Source organism: Agelaius phoeniceus, chromosome 1, assembly GCF_051311805.1.
Source record: "Agelaius phoeniceus isolate bAgePho1 chromosome 1, bAgePho1.hap1, whole genome shotgun sequence".
Classification (NCBI taxonomy): Eukaryota; Metazoa; Chordata; class Aves; order Passeriformes; family Icteridae; genus Agelaius; species Agelaius phoeniceus.
Window position 1 is genome coordinate 43,104,889 of NC_135265.1, and position 16,176 is coordinate 43,121,064.

The 16,176-nt window shown below is 36.5% G+C and overlaps 1 protein-coding gene across 3 annotated transcripts in view; it reads left to right on the top strand.

Moving 5' to 3' along the window:
* Window positions 1-16,176, top strand: part of ANO10 (anoctamin 10) — a 123,234-nt gene that overhangs the window by 64,025 nt on the left and 43,033 nt on the right. The window lies entirely within an intron of this gene.

The window sequence follows — 16,176 nt, forward strand, 5'->3', positions numbered from 1 at the left end:
TCTCCAATATTCTGTATTTCATATGTAGGTTAAAGGTTTTCTGAAGTCTTTCTTTTTCTTATTATTAAAATACTGAACTTATTACCATTTACACTGTATGGAAGCCCTGGAGAGATCAGCGTAGTAAAATGTGAGACCTCTGCCTGCACCCATTCATGTAAATGAACCTATTAAGTACACACTTCACAACCTAAGCAAGATAACTGCTTTAGTAGTAATCACAACAGATTAGGAACTGTACCTCCTGTTTCATAAGTTACACTGTTTTTAATATTTCAAAGTTACTTTTCTGCATAAAAAGGTTTTGGAGTATTTCTTCTACTCAAGCACTGTTGTGCTTATTTCCCTGTGAGTTCAACTGGTGAGGTTTTTATGGCATTTACTCTTAAAATCCTACAAACTGGAAAGTCTCCCCTAACCTTTAACAATGTGAAAGCTAGTATCTGTCTGAAGCCAGTTGCCTAGACTACTGTCTGGGCAAGGGGAATGTAGAGACACCTGCAGAGAGTCATTCCTGCCTTCATTTGGAATGGAGCAATATGCCATCTGGGGATGTGGAACCTGCTAGCCTTGGTTATGCTTGATTTATTAGATAATTAAACTTAGATGAAAGAAAATCTCATACATGGTTTTAATTTACTTTTGCTCAACAAAAAAGTCTCAATCTGACTTTGCATGTCTAGTCTTTAATTTCAGGGTAATTATTATTAGTGCTTGTCTGTTTCAGTGATTCAAGTGCTTGGACAAATCATAAATATTGTATAGTAAGACAGAATTTATAAAATACAGGTGTCTGATTTCAAGCATCTGCACGTAGGTACAAAAGTAGCATTGACCTGATTTTCAGAACTAGAGCACTGCTGGTTATGCCAACAAAAATAGAGCATGCTGACACTTTCTCAGAAACTGGTTTTCAGCATATGATCTCCAAACTCGTGCTCTGAGGTATGTGGTGATAGGGGATTGCTTTTCATTTTTCATTTCCAGAGCTATTGTTTGGCTTAATAATATTTGTTACTCTAATCTGTGGAGGAAGATGTGTTTGTTCCACTTTTAGTCTTCCTCTACCTCTCTGCTATGAGGCATACAGGGCTTTTTGTCATGTGAGCTTCATAGCTAAATGAGTTTTGCAGGAAAAAGGAAAAACTGCTATTAGTGTTCAAGTTTTAAGAAAGAGCCAGTTAGATGAGCTTGTGCTTCACCATTCAGCACTAATCTTTCCTTTTTAATCATAAATCTGTGCCTTCTTGCTTCTTTTGTCATTGATCAAAACTGTGGTGTTTGGAGCAGGAGCTCAGACTGAGTCATCAGTGCACATGGAATGTGTGGGACTGAGGAATATGCAGGTATCTAGCTGGACTGAATTAAAATGGCCTCGCCCAGAACCTGATTACAAATTTTATCTCAAGTCATGCTGCCTTCATGCTCCCACCCATCCTCATGCAGCACATGGCCCACCCCTGCCTGCTGTGTGTGCTGAGGGAGAAGGCTGCTGCTCCCAGCTGGCTTTCCTCTGCACTGAGGGAATTCTTTGCTGATGGACTACAAACAAAATAGCAAAATACAAAATAGCAAAGGCTATTTGCACTGTTTGAGCTTAAGCAGAGTAAGTGAGCAAGGGAACGCAAGTCTGCTCCCTCATGGTTGGAAGCTGTGTTGGCAATCATTCAAGATAAAAACAAAGTTAGTGTTCTTGAAAATGCTTTTAGTCAATTTAAAAACCTTGTTTTCATGATGTAGTGTTGCTCATTTGTAAGCACTTTCAGATAAAGAGTTTACTTTGCAGGTGAATATATAAAAGCAAAATTCATAAAGTAACTTTACTTTGTGTAAAGTAGATCTATTATTCAGAAGATTGTAACAGATGTTCATACAGGTTATTGAAGAATAGATTGTCCACTGGGAAGCATCTAAGTGCATACAAGGAAGAAATATGATGCACTACAGAGCGAGTGCACGTCTGTTCTGTCATCTCTCCTAGACCTATTATTGACTGAGAGTTACAGCATGTGCGTTTTAGATAGCAGACCTGGTTGGCATTTCTGACATGTTGGTTGTGAGCTGTCGAATATAAGTCTCATAGAAAGGGAAAAGAAAGAAATTAAATTAAGCCCAAATTGATTAACATTGTGCTTTTTAATAATTTCTATTCAGTTGCAAGTTTTTATTGGCAAAATTGGATTTTGCAACTCCTTATTGCCTTATGGAAAAATGCAAGGGATCTCTGATCTTAATACTAGTTTTTTTGCAGTGACACATTCTAACCAGACTTACTCTTAGAAACTGTAAGTGTTTTATGTCAAGAAAACATCTATTATATCTGAAGCAAATAATGGCTGTATCTATTGTTTTTCTGCATTTAAGAGAGACAAGTATGCATTCTGAAAAACAACTCTATGTGTAATGTTACAAGCAGCATTATATATTCAGAAAACCATATGTTTTTAAATGAATCTTTTTTTAAAATGCTGTTGCTATACAAATATCTAGAAAGAGAAGAGACATAACACTTGAAAACAACATGTGAGCCATCACCGTAGGTTTTCTATTTATAGCAGTTCCTTAATGATTGAATCTCTACCATACTTGCAGTAAATCTAAATGCTAAACTGTTACTATACCCTGTTTGGAATGGGCCAGGACTGCTGTGTTGGTGCAAAATATGGGTCTTGTGCATCAGTCTTTGGATTACACAGGAGTGGCATGTTAATTGTGTGTTGGTTATATCCTCACTGTTAATACCAGATGCAGAACTGAGGGCTCATGAGGCATAACACCTCAGGAGCTTTGGGCCACAAGAAGAGTATTAGAGTACATTTCCAAAGGGAATATGTTGAGAAATTATAGATTGACCAGAGAAGCCTAGTAATTCATCCTATTAAACATATCCTGCTGCTGATGGGGCAAAAAAAGACTACTTTTACTGTGCCACAACAAGTTCACTTGCAGATAACAAGTTTGACAACATTCTAAAAGTATGAAGGAGAATTTAAATTAAAATAAAGGTCAGCCATATATATTTAAGCTTTAAAAAAAAAATCAAAGGACAAAAAAATTGAATTTGCTATGTGAAGATAAGATTGCTGGCATGGTGGGGAATAAAAAGAAGGGAAAGAAATGGAGAGGTGAACTTCTAACCCAACTGAAATAAATTAAATCTGTGCCCCTCAAAAGCAGAGCATTGTCAGAAAAATTACCCTTACTAACAACCAAGCATGTCCTTAATGGGATCAAGGACTTAACCTCTGACAGAACAGGGTAACAAAGCACCTCTCCAATCAATACAACTGTATCTTGTTGTCTCTCTTTCAGTGTTACAGGATAATTAAGTAATGCAATGGCATTCTTTCCTTTAGAAATGATATTTTAGAATTCTAAAGTGTGTTTTATATTCACTTCAGGCAAGGCAATTTGACAAAAATACTCTTGCCATTTACCTGGTTTCAAAGTGTGAGTATTCATCTTGGAAGAGTAATGATTCTGAAGAATGGCTTGTATCTTCAGAAGCATCCTGGACATTAATGATCCTCAAATGTTTTTGTTTTGAACTGTATTACCTAATGCTTTCTGTCTGTGGGAGAGAAGTTAAGGAAAAATGGTTTAATGCAACATGGAAAGATGCAAAATTATTTCATAAAAAGAATCTCCTCCTCACAAGGCAACAATAGAAAACTCACATTTCTAAAAGTCTACGCCAGGACAAAATAGGGTGATATATATGTGCTATGTGTTCAGTGACATAGTGTTTGAAACATAGTAATGAATGTTAAAAGATCAGGTATGCAGAAAAAAAAAATTAAACAAAAATCACGTCATGTAAAACAAAAGCAGAAGCAGCACAGTGTTTTAACTTTTCTGGTTTACATCTGACATCCCTGTGCATTCTGTAAACAGTCTAGATACTTTTCAGATGTGAGAGTAATATGCTTGTTCCCATTGAAAGAGAACAAGCTCTAGTGAACTAGTCTGCTGACGAGTAAAGATGCTATTTCTGGCTTGAAAGAACTTGGTATCTGTGGTGCTTAGGTGCATCATCATAAAAATGGATTTTAAATTGCTATATACAGTGAGGTCATTTTATCTAACCCAAAACCATTCAGTATTATCAAAGAACGATAATGTTCCCCCTGGTTTGAAGGAAAAATATACTCAATTTTATTCTCATAATGATTTTTGTCATGTTGAAAGGTCTTACTTTCAAATACTGCTTGACTGAGAAATTTTTTTCCTGTGTTTGAGACATATTTCTTCTCTGAGTAAAAATGCTGGATGAGATGTTAGGAAAAAAATGTAAATAGCCAAACTGATTTATGAGCCTGTTTGTTGTCTGAAATGACTTTAACCTTTTGCTTTGTGTAGCAATTTACTAAGTTAGAAGATAATTCCTTAATTGTTATGCCACAAAACCCCATATATCAAGTACTGCCAGACCTCTCAAGCATTCCTGGACAAGTTCTCCCATTATATTTTTTTAACCTTTTTGAGAATATTGGAAAGACTTCTTTTGTACACAAGGATGTGTGTGTTTAGATTAACAAATACTTGGTCAAGGATATAAAAAAGGGGGGAAAAAGATAAAATCTAGGCCAGGAGGTTTTCTACTCTCAAGTATCAGCTCTTAAAGAGCTTTTAAGGGAAAAAGGCAGGGTCTGAACAAAGTGAAAATTTTGTTCATGTTTTGACAGTTCACAGTGCTGTTGTTTTGTTTGTAGTTCAGATTCGTTTGCTGTTGAGGGAGTCTGTTTGGATGAAAGATTTGAAATGTTGTGATCCTTCAGTGTTTTCACTTCTATAAATGTGTTTCTTTTGAAGACATTAATTGCATTAGTTTACCAGGACTGCCTATTTTTAGAGGTGAGCACCTGTCTCTGCATCCCAGGAGTCATCTTGTCCCTTTTGGAGCCAGCAGGGTGTGGAGATGGTAAACTGGCTTACATTGCTGTTTGGGGGCAGTGAAGCTGGCAGAGTGCTGGGGCATCACAGTCCATTCCAAGGCATGCTCTCTTTGCAGCAAACCTTGCCCTGATGCACCAGCTTTGCTCAGTCCTGTACTTTCATGTACAGGAATGTGCATTCACATTTCTTGTACATGCTTTTGCCTTTTTCTGTATGTTTCTCTCACTTGTCCTGAAGAACTCTCCTTACCCACACTTAGCACAAAAAAGAAGCAGTAAGTTGCTTCATCTGCATGCAGAGGGAAAGGCACTGTAGAATAGTTTCATTTCCACCATTTTCTTAAGAGAAGAAAGAGTATTACTTTTCAGTCTGGTCATAAGGCAAATCAGTAAGTACAAATGGTCCCCAGATTCAGGAAGTAAATACCTGCTTTTCATCAGTCTCTGTGTGCAGACCCAGGACTGGTTCAAAACTCAAAGTCTGTGGGATACATACTTCTGTAACACCATCGTCCTAGTTCACAGCAAGCACAAGTCACCATTGCCAGAAGTTACTCTTGTAGTAAGGTAATGCCTCTTCACAGCTTTCTCTCATTCCCAGAATGAGTTTTGAAGTTGAGATAATGTTCTTTTTGGGATTGTGTTACCTCTTTGAATTATTAGTAGCAGACCTTCTACTACTACCACAGGTAGAGGTGATTTCTTCTTTTAGTCCCTGGTCTGTTCAGAATCTCAGGACAGCCTGGGTCAGTTCTGTTGACATTCATGCGTGAAGTGTCTCAGTTTTCCACCTGTCTCTCCTTGGTGCATAATTACTCAAGGACTGGTTCAGATTTAGTTACTAAGGTCCAGGATCTTGTTTGACATCTCAGTGTTAACAGTTTGAGATTCTTGAGGTATATTTTAGATCCATGTTCAAAATTACTAAATTACTATTTACTTCATTTTAAATTGCAAGTGTCCTTCTCAGCTGAGATCATTTCTGCCATGGAACGAGTCAGCTGCAGGTTTTTATGGCTGATTATTCCTGATAGTGTTTCATAGCAACAAAGTGATGCAGAGCCCTTGCTGCAAGTTGGTCTTTCTCCAAATGGTCTTAAAATTCTAATTAAATCTGTAAATAGAGCTCTTTTAGAGCTTTTAAAATTTTTATCTTTTTTTTTTTTTTTGCTTTCAGCCTTGCTGTTTGTAGGGAGATGAGAAGTTGTGCTCACTACATGTTGTCAAAGCTCTTACACCACTGAGATTAAACTGTTGGCTTTCTGTTCTGACTGTAGTTCCAAAGGGCAAACAACCAAGTCTCAGAAAAAAAACTCTTAAATTAGTAAGTAAAGGCCTTTGTTGATGTATTATCATATTTGCTGGTATTTATTTCTCCATATACATCAGAATTCAATTGACAACCTCTTCTGTTTCAAATGTGATTTTTTTGAGATGTCACAAATGCCCACTGAATTTGTCAAGCTGTAAGTGTTGGGTTATGTTGATATTTTTGGAGAACAGTACTGCACTGATGGAGCTGTGTGTATCCCAGGGTATAGGAATTACTGCTTTGTAATCTTCGTGCTGGGATTCACATTTTGACTCGCATTCTCAGCTGACAGAAGGGCTTGATAGAATCACTGAATCTGCATGCACTGTGTAGAGCATGGCTTGTTCTTCCTCTCTTGTGAAGAATACACCTTTCCAAGGGCTTTGCATTCCTTAAAGACATAAGCTGTTCTGGAAGTGTTTCTTAGGCTGTTTTTATGTGAGTGCATAAAGTTAGGAGGTGTGTTATTGCTGCAAAACTCCATTACTTGCAGATGACACAAAGAGTTCAGCATTAACTGCAGGATTTTGTCTCAAAAGTGAATTTGGCACACAGTTAAAGATTCCCTTTTTGTCAGCTGGAACAAACCAATTATGTTCCCAAGAAGCTGAAGCAGGTTAGCAGCTAAGGCTAAACTCTGGGCTGTACTCTGTTGCAGGGATCTGCTGTGGCCATAAAAGCTGATGTGAGAATTGCATGGCTAGCTTCCAGCAGCTTTGATGAAGAACTCTTTTTATAGCTAGGGCAGGTAATGGTGTTCTAAACCAGAGAAAATGGTGTGTAATTTTGTGAATACCCATCCAGAGAAAAGACAGATAAAGAGGGCTTGAGGAGGATGGATAGGTCTTTATTTTTTTTTAAGATACCGTTTTAATGAAAGCTTTTTAGGAGTTGGCAGCATATCCAAACACCTGCTGCAATGTTTAATAAAATACTCCAGTTGAATGGAAAGCTTTCTTCCTGACCTTTATAGAAAAGCAAAGGATTATTTGACTTTGCATAGTTTTGACAAAAAAACCCCTTAGTTTTTACAGGAAGAAATGCAGGTGATGAGTTCCCAATATGAAAAAATAGTCAGTTGTGATTTTTCCCTCCACAATTGTTTCAGATTAGCTAGTTTTATTGGACCCTTTTCAGTTAATTCATTTTGATTAACGCTGCACAGGAATAGAGACGACAATTAATCTGCAGGTTAGAGTGTGATATATTGCAATACCGTTGGTTTATTCTCTGATGAGTCATGCCTGTGACATTTTGTTTATTATTTAACATTGCATGAGTCACCTTTTGGTCCAGATTAAAAAATGTGCCTTGTCCTACAGAATTTACTTACAACTTCAAACAGAAGTAGAGCAAAGCAAACCACTTAGAACAGGGTGAATACAGTAGGAAGAAAGCTGTGCATTACAGTAAAATCTTAACTCATTCAGTGAAGATGCTTTGGCAGTGTGGTGAAACACTATGTTTTGTTTAAAACATGTTTATTCAGTTATGGTTCTTTATTTATCTTGGTGTTGTAAGGCAAAGAGATTTTTCACTAGGATGAATGTTCTTGTGAATCAGTCTTGAAAGCATCCTAAGTCTACAGCCAGGGAGTTGTGAGAGAAATAAGCAAATGGCTGTAAATATAATGCAATGCATCTAGTTGGAGAACTTGTTATTCACAGTTAAAGTTAAAAGATAAAGTGTGTATCATCTTGAAGAATGACTGGCTGAGATTTCGCCCTTAAAACTAAACACCAGTTACCATTTTTGTTTCTTGCTGTCAAGGTGACAGAACATAAATTTCAATGTTTAAGATAGCTTAAATTCTAATGTAGATGCTACATCACCTTTTCCATCACCCATTTATCACCAGTTTTCAAACTGGGGGGAAAAAAAAAGATAAGTCTAATTGTCTTTCAGTCTCCAGAACCACCCCACATTTTTGGGAAAACCATCTGTAAGGCTTGTTGAAGTATAGTGGATTTGCTTTCATATGTGTACATTTTGATATCTTTGCTGAATCTGTCCACAGCTCATTTGGAGCTGTGTTCACTTCAGCTTGGACTAGGACAAATGAGGTTTGGTTGAGGCAGGAACAAAGAGTTCCTAAAATCTGTGATATTTGCAGTAGGTGACAAATTCTGTTTATCACTGAACTAACAGTTTTAAAACCCTGGCAGAAACGGTGCTTCATATCTCCTTACTAATCATGGGTCATCTAGTTTGGTCACCAAGGAGGAATTTTTGAGCCCTGGTGAACAGAATTCCTTACAATGCATAAGTACAATGACTCATGCCATAATTTCCTTGTATCTCTTTTCACAGAGAAAAATGTATGACTTAAATGTAGGAAGAAGTATAAGTTTTGCAGATTAATAGAAAATGGCAATTTTCCCCCCCTTCTCTGATGTGGAGCATTAGGGCATTTTGACAGTAAACTATACCTGTCAGTGTGGAAGCCAATCTGTAACGTTAGCAATCAGCTAAGAGGCACCTTCATATGGCTTGTATTAATCATACTGTCAATTTTAATTCCATGGGCATCTTTCTTTCCACTTTTCACTTAGAATTTATTTCAGAGCATGATCAAAGCTCTGCTGTTCATTACATTCAGCATTAGCTAATTTGGCTTTTGGCAACTCTCATCCCAGTTCCTATTAAACGCTGGCCATAAATTGAGATAAGCATTGTGCAAAAACATTTCAGGATTACCTAATGGTAACATAGAGAGGGGTGTATTATCATGCTAGTTTGAAGACTGTTGGGTTACTGTAAAATTAACCATTAGCAGATACTTACAACCTCCAAGACAAATTTACACCTACAGTGATTTTTTTCATGTCTTCTGAATTGACTACAGGATTAAATGAATGTGAGAAAAATCTTGTTCCTGTAGCATGTCTGAAACACTCATTTGTGTATACTTGAGTTTTATAGAGGCTTTTATACAGACAGTTTTGCAAGTGTGCTGTATCATAAAATATTTTGTGTCACAGAATGTGCTGTGTTTATACAACAAGATTATTAGGTCAACTGCTTTTTCCCAAGCTTCAGTCAATTAGGAGTCTCTGTGGAAGAGTGATACCAGAAGACCTTTTATTTAGAATTTTTTCTTTCAGCAAGTGTTTCTAGAACATGCTGAATCCTTAATTTGTAGTGATAGATACAAAAAATTGCAATTTCCTTGGAGAGAGGGGGAAATGCTACTTGGGTATGTATGTATGGCTTGGTATATAACACCCTCTCTACTAGCGCTTGGCCCTCCTTTTTTCATACTTCAGTCTTGAAGGTATACTTAAAATCCCAGTGTAAAAAATCTGTAAAAGCCTTGAACAGATATGTACATGGTGAGAAATAATTAACTAATGGGTTTTTTCCAGTTCCAGGTAAGTTGGTGACAAAATTTCTATAGATTTTGGGCTGCCTCCCATCTTAATTGTTATTGTTGGAGGAAATTACAGAGAACAGTTGGGCTTCTAAATCTTTTCCAAAAGTCTAATAAAACCTGATAATGCTTTAGTTCATTACTGGCTGAATATGATATGTAACAGCTGTGATTTAAACACTAGTAAAAATAAGTTATAAACAATTAGAAAATTTGTTTTTAAAGAAAATATTGAATTACTAGAAAGCATGATGGTGCTGTAAGACAGAAAAATACTCACAGTTATGTAACTGACCAGATTACTTGTGCTTTTGAGCTTATTAGTATATCTCTTGATAGAATATTTATTTGACTTCCCCTGATTTAATAAATATTTGTTTATTTAATTGACATGTTTTAATTTATATCTATTTAATTTAGATATATTATATAATTTTAATATTATAATTTAAGTACTTTCTAGGGCTTTCTAAGAGCAGGACTAAATTCCAGAAATAGGACTGGCTTGCTGTGCTTGCTTTCCTACCAGTCTTCTAGAGTTCTTCTTGAAAACAGAAGGAGAGTACAAAAATATGTAAGGGTAGAAAAGACCGGTTTCCTCACTAGGAGATGATGTTTGCAGTATTTTATTTTTTGCTTTGCTTAACTCATTGCTTCTGCAGTTGCTTCCTGGAAACATGAGCAGAGAATCGGTTTCCTTAGAGATTATCTTAACTTTTTCTTTTTTTGTTTACTTAAAAAAACCCCTTTCTTGTTGTCTTATTTGTTAGTCTCTTGCTCAGCAGTGCTGGTCTGGACATATCTTCTTCTTTTTTTTTTTTTTCCATTTTGATAGTATATAAAGCAATTGTAGTATTCAGCAAATAAATTTGCTTCTTCTGAGAGAAACCATTTAATTAGTTTTAAGGCATAAGACAGACTTATCTGGAAAGAGGTGTGTTTCAGTGCTTCTAGAGACCAGAGCTGGTAAAATGAGCCCAGATTCTCATGATGCAGTTTGATACTTTTTACTTTGAAATACACCTCAGAACTGCATATTAAACCTGGTATCTTTTTCAGCATAGATTTCTACTTGTGACGTTTTACAGTGGATTGGTAGTAAAAATACAGACCAGGATTTCTGCACTACCTAAAACAGTTTCTGAAGTGTAAATGCAAGAAGACACCGTGCAAGCTGGCATTTTTCCTTTCAAACTCATTAATTTAATACATGTTGCATTCAGCCACCTCCAGGAAAAAAAGAAAGCACTGTGATTCAGCCATTCAGTTTTAAGATCCAGATTCAGTAAATGACTTGGGCATTTTCAGGCTTAAATGTTTTTCTGAACTTAAGTATATTCATAGATATGCTTAAAACTAAACATAAGTTTAAGCATTCCATTGAGCGTGTCCAGGTTTCAAATGTGCTGGTGCGGTCAACAGAAGATGGGTGATCTGCTCCTGCCCTTCTGACAGTCTGTGAAATGCTCTGGCAGAAATGGAGCTGCCAGGTTTCCTTGGGCAGCCTGTGTGTGTGTGTGTGTGCTCAGGATGTGAGGGGAGGAAAGGGATGCTCTGTTACAGATGATAAATGGACCGGATAATGCTGTCTGCTCACTCTGCCCAACACGTTTTGTAATAAGCGTCTGCTCACTTGCATCTGCCTCAGCCACACTTTAATGGGACAGGCTGAAACTAATGCCTTGCACCTTTTATGAAAGTTGAAGATCTATAGGTAAAGAAATAAAGATAGGCCATTTATAAATATATAAAAATCAGATTATTGTTGTGTTGAGGCATTGTATTTGTGCTCTGAGGTAGCAGTGTGCAGGCTGACTGAGGTTTCACTCTGGTCTAAAGAATGTGCTTTGGGATGCTCCTATTAGAAACTGTCCCAGCTTGGCAAAGATACAAGCTTCTGAAACATCCTTGGTTTATGTGCTTTATAATGTCTTAAAGAAGCACATCAGGTGTAAGCACATGAACTTTTCACCTGTACTGAGCATACTCCAGTTGAGAACTGAGGCACATTTCACTGTGCTGGAGTGGCAAAAGGCATTGGATCTGAGGCAGGAAGGCTGCACTTCAGTCCTAGTGTTTCCCTGGGGTTTCAGCAGGGAGGAGGCTGAAATTAGGGAGAAATGGGCTATGCTGCTTTGGGAATAAATAAATAAATAGGGTAGATGGAGCTTACAGATTGTGGCAGGTGTTAGGATTGTGAGTGTGTGCATGTAGATGTTTGTGGAAGAGAAGATTAATGGGAGAGGTGAAGAAACCATGAAATAGATCCAACACATAATAACTTTTTTGTCATTTCTCCCCTCTCCTCTCCCAGGATTTTGGACATGTTTTTGGATGAAGTGAAATTTTGAAAGAAAAATTCTATGATAATATATGGCTTATGTGATTTTAAAAGCAGCATTTTTTGGAGTAGCAGAAGAAAGGCCCTTTTTAAAGTCCCTTACTGTGATAATTCTGTCTCATTAGCAAGGCTCTCTGTTGAAGCCAGTTCAGTCTACAGGAGGGAAGGGAGGTCTGGTCATGCTTTCTTCTTATGTATATTGCAGAAATGTTTGCTCATAAATTTATTGACACCTATTAAAGACAGTTTAATTTAATTGAACTTCCTGAGCTTTATGAAAATTTTTCTTTGCCTGTATTGCTTCCCTGACAGAATCGCTTTTCACTTTCCTCCTGCGTTTTTTGCTCCTCTCAGAAACATGCAAGACCCACTAAACTAAAAACTGTTGCCACTAAAAGATAAAATTTGGTTTGGCGGCTTTTTGGGTTTTTTTTTGGTTGTGTTTTTGTTTTGTTTTATTTTGTTTTGTCTGTTCATAGTGTTTGAACTGAGCTTATTTTAATGTCAGAATACTGTGATCTGGAGTCCTAGCAAGGAAACTAATGATCTCCCTGCCTTCTCTGACAACAACATGATTTTGCTCTAATACTTTCCTTTGGCAAAGGCCAGCAGAGGACAGAGGTTCAAATGAGGAGCTGTTCTCAGGTGTTGGCTTCTTCACTTGTGCAGTTGGTAACCAGAGACCACCTTGCTTCAGAGTATAGACTGGTTCTAGGCTAGTCTAGGTCCAGATTTCTGATTTTAATTGAAAGTTTCTATAAGTAGTAGATTATAAAATAGACTTTTGATGCAAAATTTTATTAATGTCTCCCCAAGCTGATGTTTGGAATGCACTTTATCAGCTAACCAGCAGCACAGCTACTGTTTTTTTAGTTTTTCTTTTTTTTCTTCAGTTGAGTAGATTTTGTCAGGAATTGCTGTGGTAAATCCACTATAGAAATCAAATTAACTGTTCATAATTTCAGGAATTTAACCCTAATTGGCAGTTTTTCTTTTGGAAGAGATGAGGTTGGGGACCCACTGCTGCAAAACACAGCTGCTGCTTCTGCTCTTGTTGGTGGCTTTGCAGAACAGAATAGTTCTTCTGGCTCACCAAGCACCTGGCACGGGACCACAAGTTTGATGGCACTGCATTTATCAGGGGGAAGAGGTTCAGTGCTGCTTGTGTGTTCACTTGGCACACTGCAAAATGAGAGGGGACTTTGCTGTTGGCATTGGAGAACTTACAGCTTGTGGGAATGTTACCCTGGGTTTTGCTCACAGTGGAATAGTTCTCTTGTAATCATGAAAGGCATGTTCTTGCCTTTCACTGCTTTTTAATGGTTGCAGATAGAAATAATGATTGGGTTTGTAACCTGGTTTCAGCAAAAAAAAAAAACCCAAAATAAAATAAATCCAAACCAAAAAACCAGCACTATGAAGATATTTTTCATATTGAACAAATACATTCATGCTAGTGTAGCAAATTTGGATAAACTTTAGTATTTTGGTTCTATAACATATTCATACTAGTGTTAATGTAATGAAAGTAAATCTTGTCTTCTGGTGATTTATACCATACTTCTTAGACATTTCTTTTTTCAAAGCAGATATCTGCTTTTTGTGGATCTGACTTCCAGGAGTTACACTAAACAAGATTAAGAAATCAGTATGGGAATGTGACTAAAATAATGAACTTAACTACTCAACTCCCTACTTTTTCCTTCAGTTTCTCTTGAATAACTACTTGCATTTCCTTTGTCAAGTTACAATTTCAAAATGAAATATAAACTGTTAATAAAATAGATCCATTTTTTTCAAGAGGTTTCATGCATCACATGACCCAGATTCATAATTTCTGCCTTGACAGTTTTATTAATATTCTAAATTTGCAATATGAACAGCTGGAAAAGTTATCCAAGGGAGGCTGTTTATCTGCTGGCTTTTTTCAGGTTCATGGGAGTTACGAGGTGGGCTTGAGCTCAATCTGCAGTGTGTTAAGTCCAGTGTGTTTTCTGAAGTTGCAGGTCTTGCACACAGGGACATCCCCCAAGTCTGGGCACTTTATGACTGGTAAAGTTTTGTTTCCATGGGAGGGAACAGAACATTAAAAAGCCATTCAGAAGAGTAAACCAAAGGTCTACCTAACCCTGTAATTTTTAATTTTATTTTTTTTTAACAATGGCTTTTAGTGGATGCCTAGGAAAGACATGACAGTGGGGCAGGCAAAAGTAGTGACTTCCCTCATCTGTACTCCAACTTCTGATCCCGCTCTGGCTTGAAGATGAGTCAGAGGTTCTGCCTTCTTGTTTAAGACTGTATCCTTGTGTTTGTTGGCTGAGTAGTGCTTGCATGAAAACTAATTTCTGACAAGGTAAACCGCAGTAAAAGTCATTACATAGTAAAGCAATTTAAAACATGTTGCTCTTCTAAATTTATTTTAAAAGATACAATGTTTTCCATGATTAAACGCAGTGGTTTTGTTGGGTTTTGCTCTGATTTCCCTAGATGTCTCTTCTATTCCTTCCTCACCTGTATTAGAAATGGGAAAAACTTAGGCAGTCTCTATCCTCCATAATATTATTTACGTTTCCTTGAAATTATTTGTTGTATTTTCTTAAAAAGCTGTTTGAATTTGGAACTACTTTGAAGTCTCTGTGTAAAGTTACTCACTTGGCTCATGTTTTTTAAAATTCCTCAAGAGGCAGTGCTTGAATAATTACAGTTGCAAACTTTGATTTTCACTCCTTAATATGATTTCAAAAATACTTTTTTTTTTGGTTGAGTAATGTGAGATGAACCCCAGTGCAAAGGACTTTAGGCATCTAGAAGTGACATTGTGTGATGCTGTCTCTTTTTAACTGTTCATTGTAACTTTTCAGATAAATATCGTTCTCTGGATACCTCAATTTTTGTTAATTCTGCCTTAAGCATAAGATTTTAGCCCCATTCTGTTATTTAGTTTTGAGTAATTCCCAATTTGATCTCTTTATTTTTGCATTTACACATCAAAATTTTATCAGTGAGTTAGTTACTCCCCCTTCAACCTGTGATTACTTATGACTTCTGCATAGGAATATTGTTTGTCTTGATCAGTTGTTGTTTTCAAGATTTTACCTTTTTCCATTTAAGAAATTCCTCCAGAGCTGACTCTGATCCATATTTTATTGCTATGTGTTTCTATCATAAACCAACATTATTTGCTATCTTTTTTTTTTGGAAAAAAGGTTTCTTAGTAGCAGACAGTATTAACTAGAGGGGAAAAGGAAAATCTAAATGAGGGAGAGAATGTTGTACTGTTGACATAATTTTTTTAATAATGTGGTATTAATCATTGCATTACACACAAATCAATACCAGTTGATTCATTAAACTTTTAGTCTTTGTTTGTTCATTGTATCAATTTTCAGCCTTTCTTTCACCTCTTTAAAGAAGGTATTATTCCTTGTTATTTTTCTTTGACCTACTATATTTCTGCAATACATTTTAAGAAATATTTAAACGTATGGCTCTTTGTCTCTTGTTACCATAATCATACTTTTTACTTTAATTCTTATATATCAGCTTGTTTAGAATTTCATCACAGCTCCTTTGAAGCCTGTAGTATCTTCATTAGCTTCTTGCTTGTGTAATACCATAATCTGAGGGATTTTTTTTGTCTGTTATGTTGTTATTTGTGTGCCCAAGTCCATTAAGATCATACAGTTCAGCAAGATGGTATTTCAGAGAGGAGCACTGCTCTGTTTCATTTTATATTTTAAAATTTGGGAGAATTTGGGAAGTATTTTGTATATGCTACCTGAATTTAAGCATCTCCATGAGTATCAAGGCGATGTAAGCATGTGCTTGAAGTTAAGCACATATAACATATAAGGCACATTTGAGTGTTGCTTTATCTTTCTCAGCTGGGAGCAAGTTCCTGCTTACAAATATGCAGTATATTGTCAGCTCGGGCCTTGATAGAAGAAGATTTATTATTTAGATTGTAGTTGACATAAATGAAGAAACAAAACTACTGACTTGACAGTTTGGCATTTGTGTTTTGTGAGATCGTGCATATTTAAGTGAAATTTAGAGACTGCTCAGTCTCTAATTTTGCAATAAATTATGACTGATTTGACATCTTATATATGGAATGTTTCTCCATTTCCTGAAAAGTTTCTGTTCATGGGTGTGCCACTTCTTTAAGGATTATATTTGTGTGTATATATATATTTATATACATGTAAAAAAATTCACTCTGAAACTGTATATACTGGGCGCAGTATATACTATATTC